Below are 8,888 nucleotides of genomic sequence, written 5' to 3' on the forward strand. Positions count from 1 at the left end.
AAAAAGACATAAGTATATTTTAAAGTTTCCTATATAATTTTTTTTCTCCCTCTACTGTCCCTTTTCTCAATTCTGCAGAAATGGTAACTGGAAGAGACAAATTCTCTGGTGTCAGAAGGGCAGCCATACCTCCCAGCCAGTCCTCTAAATGCCTCTTGACAGTTTGATTCATCTCTTTGGATCCCACTTTCCTTTTCAGAGTTTTCAGCGTTTGGTCTTGTCAGTTGTTTTAAGTATTTTAAGCAGTCCAAATACAAGAGAATTTTTTCCCTCATATATAGTTTATACAATCATTTCTCCAAACCCCACAGCATTTAATTCTTGTTAAACAACAACAACAACAACAACAACAACAAATTAAGTTAAACCCTTCCCCTCTGAGATTAAAAATACATATAGTACATCTATTCTAATAGAATAATCTGGCTTGGGAAACCATCAGCTAAAATTTCTAATCCCCCCTTACCATTCTCTTCCCCTTAGTTAGGGCCTGTGTTTCACTCCTGTCAGTCCCAGGAGGTGTGTGCCCGTTATGACGGTGGCGAGATTGCTCCAGAGGAAAGATTCTTGAGAAGGGAACTCTGCTGAGCTGATAATAACTCAGTTCCTTGACAGTGGCCTGGACAGTAAAGCAGATACTGGGCATTTTGACTTCTCTTTCATTTAATTTACAGCCTGGTTCCAAATATATAGCTTCTGATCTTTGACCCCTTGCCATAGTTCTGGAGGAGGTCAGGCAAACCAGGGGCCATTTTTAGGGCCTGGAAAATCAGATACTCTTTCTCCCCCCCACCTCCACTTTTTTTTTTAATGTGGCTGAAGGTGAAGAGTTGAATTTTAGGATAGGATGAGGGGGTCACATACACCTTTTTGGGGAAGTTTTCGGGTGCATTATTTGGTAGGAAGAAGATTGTCAGCCTCAAAGGGTGTAACCAGATTTGATCTCCAAAGTATGGTGCTTAAGCAACCTCTCTTTAATTTTTTTAAAAACAGGATATTGCTGCTCAGGTGTGTGACACTTGTGGTCTTATTGGGTGTTCTCCCTAGCATGTGCCGGCCTGAGCCGTAGAATCACATCCTCAAACAAAGGCTGAGCCTCCTTCCTGCCTCCTAATGGACTCTCTAGGCCGTGTAATCTGTTTGAAGGCTCCTAAATTCACTAAATATTGGAGCCCAGGCAATGAAATTTCAAAATGTAATTTACCTAAAGTTAACTCATGTTCATCACTCAAAAAGTTTGAAGGAAATTTTATTGAAGGCCGTGAATAGACTCTTCATTTCCATGGGGCCTCTCTAGATTTCTTTAAATAGTAAGTTCCTCCTCTGTCTTTCACTTCCCATTAGAAAGTGCTGACATTGCTTCTGATTTTTTGTAAACTGATTACTCTATGTGGCTTCTATAGAGCTCCTTCTTATTTTTTCTTCCTGTTATTTGACTTTTGAGCATTTACAGGGTGTTAGGTGTCAGTGCTAATTAAGCTGAACCATAGGCCTTTCATCTTTTCATGTGGGACCCTAAGATCTTTATAACTATAAGCAGGGAGGTCTGTAGTTGGCCAAAATTCCAATCAGTAAAGAAGAGCCCCTTCTTCTACTCTGTTTTCTATTTTGGCTTTTCTGCCTCCCTGCTCCACTGTACTCATGAGCACAAGATTTTGGAGGAATAATAAAGGGCTCCTTGTTATCAAAACTTGGGGGCCCTTGCTTTCTAGAAAAACTGCAGAGACATGGTACTGTTCTCATCTGTCTCTCCGCCTTTCCCAAATCCCGTGATTAGAGTAAATTTCTCTAAGCCGTATCATGCATTTTTATTCCTTTTTTCCATTTCATTCTTACATCTCAGGATTGATATTTCAAATTCTACTGTGAATGGGGTTATCTTATCAGTAGTTTATCTACCTTCTTCCCCAAATCCTAAAGACCAGGTTCAGAAAGGAGGTCTTGATACCTTCTTTTCCTGGCACCACAATCCTCCATAGCATCTAAGCCAGGGACAGTGGCCAACAATAGATGTGTTGGGGGTTATATGAGCACCTCTGCCTTGCTTTTACCCAGACTCAGAAATCCAGTGATGACAGATTGTGATGGTTAATTTTGTGTCAACTTGACTGGGCCATGATATTTGGTCAAACATTACTCTGTGTGTGTGTGAGGGTGTTTCTGGATGTAACTAACATTTAAATTGGTAGGCTGAGTAGAGTAGATTCCCCTCTCTAATGTGGGTGGGCCTCACCCAATCAATAGAAGACCTGAATAGAACAAAAAGGCTGACCTTCCTGTGTGGAAGAAGTGACTCCTCCTGCCTGATTGCCTTTGAACTGACAAAGGAAATTTGAACTCCCCCCCGCTTCAGACTCAAAATGAAATATCAGTTTTTTTGGGACCTCAAGCCTGCCTGCATTTGGACTGGAATTAAAAAAAATAGTTCTTCCGGTTTCCAGCTTGCTGATGGCAGATCTAGGGGCTTGTCAGCCTCTACCACGGCATGAGCCAATTTCTTATAATGTCTCTCTCTCTCTCATCCTATTGGTTGTATTTCTCTGGAGAGCACTGACTAATACACAGATGTAGTGCTTATGTCTGGATGTAACGCAATCTCTTGATGTTCAAAGAGAAATCTTGATTTCTAGGTTTTCATGAACCTAGAAATTTATATTCTGAGACTATCATAGTGTAGACTTTAGATCACCTGTTTTGGTATATTGACTTGGATTTAAGACCCAGTTTCTAATCCCATCTCTGCCACCAAGTAGCTGTATAGTTAGGGACGAATTACTTCTCATCCACTGTATGAAGCAATTGTGGCAGGTTGTCCCCAATGTCTCTTTTCCGCTAAAATCCTATGGCTTTAAAAACTAAAATAATTAATACTCATTCAGACGTCTTCATAAGCTGAAGCATTAGCAGTGATTTGTCAAATATAAGCTCAGAAGATACCATTTCTGAGAATCTAGGTTCCCAGAAATCTGAGAGGGAGCTGAGGGGAATCCAGGGAAGGACAGGGTATTTACGGATCTGAGGAAACATCTTCTGCCGTCTTCTCTTTCCAGGTATTCTCATTTTCCTCCTTTCATCTGTCCTGAACTCATTACCATCTGGATCAATTAGAATTTTGGCTTTGGGCTATAGGTAACTGAAGTATTGATTCAGATTTGCTTGGATGGTGACAAAAGTTATTACTCCACATAGCAATAAGTTCAGAGGCAGGCTGAGCTCCAGGCAGGGTGCAATTAAGGGGTCTGGTTCCACTTCCCTGTGGCCCCCTAACTCTGCCTCCTCTTTGTGTTGGTTCATATGGTGGTATAGCTATAGCAGTTTCTTGGGGGCAGGAGAGATGAGGAGAGTTTGTGCAGGAGCCTTCAACAGCTTTTCCCCTTATATCTCATTGACTGAAATGTGATCATATGCCCTGTTCTAAAGCAGTGACTGACAAGGGGAATGAAGCTATTTTTCTGGGCTAGACAAGGAATTGGCAAACAATACCCTATGAGTCACATCCAGCCTGTGGCCTATGTTTGAATGACGCATGACCTAAAAAGTTTTTTACATTTGTAAAGTGTTATAAAAAACAAAACCAAAAAGCAAAGACTCTGTGACAAGGACCGATATAGCTGAAACCCTAAAATATTTACTATCTGGCTCTTATAATACAAGCTTGCAAGTCCCTAGCTTAGATGAGTCATGATCTATCTCTAGAGCTGAGAATGGGGTCAACTTTCTGAGTTACATGGAGGGCAGGGTTGGACATCTGAACAAAAACTAAATTCTATTAGAAAGAAGCAGGTAAATGAATGGTGGTTGTGTAGGGGAGCCAACTGGGCCCATAGCACTACCCTTTCTTAGCTTCTCCACTTCTCTCAGGTGTGGGAGGTAGGTCATCCTGCCAAGCTGAAGCATTAGCAGTGATTTGTCAAATATAAGCTCAGAAGATACCATTTCTGAGAATCTAGGTTCCCAGATGGAAAGTATTTTCTCTCCTGAGTGTTCTGCTTTCTCTGTTTAAAAGCATATTTTCAGGTAAGGGACCAGCTTTTCTTTTTCCTCCAGAGATCTGCACAGAGTATTTTCAGACCACAGACACAGACACACTGTCTTAAACACATGCACACATAGAAAGACATACAGAGAAGCATCCACACTGAGCAGCTCACTCAGAGAACTTACAATAAACATCAAAGAAATTAAATGTGTGCATACTATTATGATGGTTTTTAAAGGGAAAACTAATTGCAGTTCCTGGTTCAGTTTTAGGTAAACAGGTTGTATCAGAACTGAGCCTGCATTTAACTGATAATATTTCTAATTAGACACATGTGCTCTTTTCTGAGTGCCCAAGAATCCCACTGAGGGTCATGGTTGTTAAATATATGCAGAAGCCAAGAAGACCCTGTAGACGCCCTTTGAAAGTGCTGGTTTTTGAGCATTGTTTACGACACTAGAAGAATTTGTGTTGGGATTTAGCCTTCACAGACACGAGGAGCTGAATGCTAATAAGCTCTCATTTTCTTTAAGCCTATTATTGATTTTGTCATATCAGCCCATGTTCTGCAGTGCTATAAATTCTTAAAACTAACTGAGGACATTATCATCACAGCCTCTGCCTTGCTGTCCAAGAACAGTGAGGGTGAAACAGCCTGGCTGTGCCACCAGAAATTCATAGTTTAAATGTCTACATGTATTTTGCGTATGCTCGGCATGCTGACCAAAGGTATGGCTTTCTTAGCCCTCTACTAAGACTTTCAAGGGGAAAGTAAATATTCAATGCTTTAAAGAGATTGTTGATAAAGCAAAGCAGCTTCTAGTTGTTTATTTATTCATTCAGCAAATATGTGGAGTTCTCATTGTGGCTCAGTGGATTAAGAACCTGGCTAGTATCCATGAGGATGTGTGTTTGATCCCTGGCCTTTCTCATTGGGTTAAGGATCAGGCATTGCTGCAAGCTGTGGTGTAGGTTGCAGATGCAGCTCAGATCCAGTGTGGCTGTGGCTATGGCTGTGGCTGTGGCTGTGCCTATGCCTGTGCCTGTGCCTGTGCCTGGCAGCTGCAGTTCCAATTCAGTCTTTAGTCTGGGAACTAACATATGCTGCAGGTACCAACAAAAAAAAAAAAGTATTTGCTGCACTGATATATAGCAGATCCAATTCTAGGCTCTGAAAATGTACCAGGAAAGAAGCAGACAAGGATTCCTGCCCTCATAGGGCTTGTCCTCTAGCAAGCTGGAGATAGAATTTAGGAGTTGCACTGTCTGTATGTTAAATCTATGAGACTGGATAAGATCACCAAGGAAGTGAATATAGATAGAAAAGAGATTTCCAAGGACTGAGGAACAATCCAATAATACATGTTAGGAGGGATGAGGACGAGACTGACACAGAGCAGCTCATGAGGATGGAGGATATCCAGAAGAGTGGGATGGTCTGTAAACTAAGTGTTCCGAAGAGGGCAATATTTATACAAGTGCATCGGATGTTGAGAACTAACCACAGCATTTCGTTACATTGGAGGTCCTTGTTCATCCCAATAAAAGCGATTTTGGCAGAAGGATAGGAGAAAGGACTTGCCTGAATTGTATTCAAGAGTGAGTGAAAAGAGAAAAACAAATGACTTGGGGGAAAAAAAAGCCCTATAATGATACTATTTTGAAAAGGATATTACTTATTTGGTCTTTCTGTTCACTCATTTTGCAATATCAAAAGTGTAACTAAAATTGAAAGCTGCAGCCTGTTAGATAAAAATATGTCTTTAACAATATCTTGAGGTTTTGCGTTTTTTTTAAAACCTGGAATTTTAGACAAAGATTGTATTATGATATGAATGTGGCTGCTTTAACCATGGACAAAATAGCAGTGGGTTGAGATGGAAATTTATTTCTCTCTTCCTTAATGATTGGACTGCAAGGATTCTAGAAGATCGGTGATGATGGAGAGCTGCAGTCCTAGCTCTGCCATTCTCAAAACATGGCTTCCACATTATGATCTATAAAAGCTGCTCTAATTTCTGCCATGACTTCTCCATTCCAGCAAATAGGAATGAGGAAGAGGATATTCCTATAATTTTAAGAGTATGACTTAAAAATTGCACATCACCTCTCACTTCCTATTGGCTAGAACCTGGTCACATGACCACACCTAGGTGTAAGAAGTAGGCTTTGGTTGCATAGTGATGTGTCCAGTTACATTTTCCTATTACAAAAAAGGAAAAGGGGCAAGACAATGGAGGACAGTTAGCAATCTCTGCCACAAAAATTGATTGAAAACAACTGAATTGTGACTATGCAATGAGAACTTTATAAAAACTTTTCCTGTGCAGTTAACTCAAGCAAAATTATGTTCAACAAATAATTTAATATTAAACTTAAGTTTTCTTCCCATTAGGAGTTAGCTATCAGGTTACACTGGTCATTTTCTGTGTCACAGTGGTTATTTCCGTGTGTCTAGCTTGTGTCTTGTATCTACCAGTTGTGTAAGAGTCTTTCTGAAAACACATTTGTTTATATTTTAAGTCTATGAAATTGCCTGCTATTTGTTTAATAAGGCACAGATTCTCTTTATTTTCCTTTTGAGCTCGTTTTGTTGCTTTCTTTCCTTTCTTTTCTTTTCTTTTTTTTTTCTTGTCTTTTTAGGGCTGCACCTTGGCATTTGGAAGTTCCCAGGCTAGCGGTCAAATCAGAGCTGCAGCTGCTGGCCTACACCACAGCCACAGTGATGCCAGATCCTTAACCCACTGAGCGAGGCCAGGGATTGAACCTGTGTCCTCATGGATACTAATTGTGTTCATTACTTCTGAGCCACAATGGGAACTCCTCATTTTGTTGCTTCTGTCCATTATTTCTTGCTCCAGTATCTCCCCAAAGAAGACTTCCTTGCTCATTTTATGAGGTCAGCATTACCCTAACACTAAGGGTAAAAGATAAAGACATCACAAAGAAAAGAAATATACAGACTGATATTACTTATAAATATAAATGCAGACATTCTCAACAAAATAGTAGCAAACTGAATCCACTAGCATACATGAAGGGTTATATACTGGGACCAAATGGAATTAATCCCAGGGATGCAAATTTGGTTCAACATACAAAAACCAATCAGTGTGATGCGCCATATTAATGAAATAAGAGATCATTTCAAAAGATGCAGAAAAAGCATGTGACAAAATCTAGTATTCTTTCATGATAGAAATATTCAAAAAATAGGCATAGGCGGAAGCCTCCTCAACCTGGTAAAGAGTCTTTAAAAAAAATCCTAGCTAACATCACACTTAACAGTTAAAAACTGAAAGCTTTCCCCTTAGAACAGGAACAAGCATCTGCTAATCAATGCTAGAGATTTTAGCTATGGAAATTAAGCAGGGAGTTCCCGTCATGGCGTAGCGGAAACAAATCTGGCTAGGAACCATGAGGTTGCAGGTTCGATCCCTGGCCTCACTTAGTGAGTTAAGGATCTGGTGTTGCTGTGGGGTGTGGTGTAGGTCACAGACATGGCTTGGATCTGATATTGCTGTGGCTATGGTGTAGGCTGGCAGCTGCAATTCCGATTTAACCCCTAGCCTGGGAACTTCCATATGCTGTGGGTTCAGCCCTAAAAGCAAAAAAAAAAAAAAAAAAAAAAAAAAAGTAAGAAAAAGAATTATAAGCACCTAGATTGAAAAGGGAGATATTAATCTCTCACTTACAACACATGAAATGATCATATACATAGAAAAACATGAAGAGTCCACAAAAAAACTATTAGTACTAAAACAAAGGCCAGCAATGTTGCAGGATACAAGATCAACATAGGAAAATCAGTTATATCTAAATTATGCTGAAGGTTAGTCTTTTGCTTCTTTTGGAAAATACAATCATTTTCTGAAGGAGGTTTAAACTAGGAAGGCTTTTCAGAGTTACACATTCCAGATGTTTCCTATGTATGCAGCACTATGCAACCACCCCCTGCTTGCTGCCTCTTGGGCTCTTCTGTTTAATTTCATGCTCACAGTGGAGGAGTCTGGTGGTTTTGAAATGCCAGGCCTAGGAGGAAAAGTGTTTTCTTTGATAAAGTTTCACTTGTCTGTACTAAGATGAGAAAAATGGGATTGATATGGTATAACTTTAATTCCTTTCTCTTAAGACCATATCCTTCCTGGAGTTCCCGTCATGGCTCAGTGGTTAACGAATCCGACTAGGAACCCTGAAGTTGAGGGTTCGATCCCTGGCCTTGCTCAGTGGGTTAAGGCTCTGGCATTGCCATGAGCTGTGGTGTAGGTTGCAGACGCGGCATGGATCTGGTGTTGCTGTGGCTGTGGTGTAGGCTGGCAGCTACAGCTCCGATTAGACCCCTAGCCTGGTTACCTCCATGTGCCAGGGGAGTGGCCCTAGAAAAGGCAAAAAGACCAAAAAAAAAAAAAAAAAGAAAAAAAATGCTTCCTAACTTTTTTTTTTTTTTACTGTTAGATGTATCCTTTCTATGAATTGGTCATGGTGGTTAACACTGGGATCTTTGCTGGTTTTTAAATCTTATTTACTCTATGCCATTACTTGGTAAGGTGAAACGCTAACAAGGTTTTAAATTTATTTTAAATTTATTTTTGAAAGTTTACTTTGTGAAATTTGAGAATCTGGGAATCTCAGTTGGAAGTTACATTGGCTTGTTAGCTGTGTTTACTGTTTTTAGGGTTCTCTCTGGCTTCACCTTAATTGTATCTCTATTCTTTTCTAGTCTCACCTTCCATTTTCTCTTCATCTTTTTAGTTGGTCTAACAGGCTTGTCTCCTTAACTCTTTTGTCTAGAAAAAATGCTGAGGTGGAGAAGAACTAGATAAAGCTTGAAGCATGTGAGATTACTTACCTCCAAGTCTTAATATCATCATTCCTCAGAAATAGAGAAGTTGTAATGTGAAGGGCATGG

This window comes from Sus scrofa, chromosome 15, assembly GCF_054392235.1.
Source record: "Sus scrofa isolate SSC_HxYL_T2T_F1_AM1 chromosome 15, Sscrofa_HxYL_maternal_Yorkshire_Landrace_v2.0, whole genome shotgun sequence".
In the NCBI taxonomy this organism is placed as follows: Eukaryota; Metazoa; Chordata; class Mammalia; order Artiodactyla; family Suidae; genus Sus; species Sus scrofa.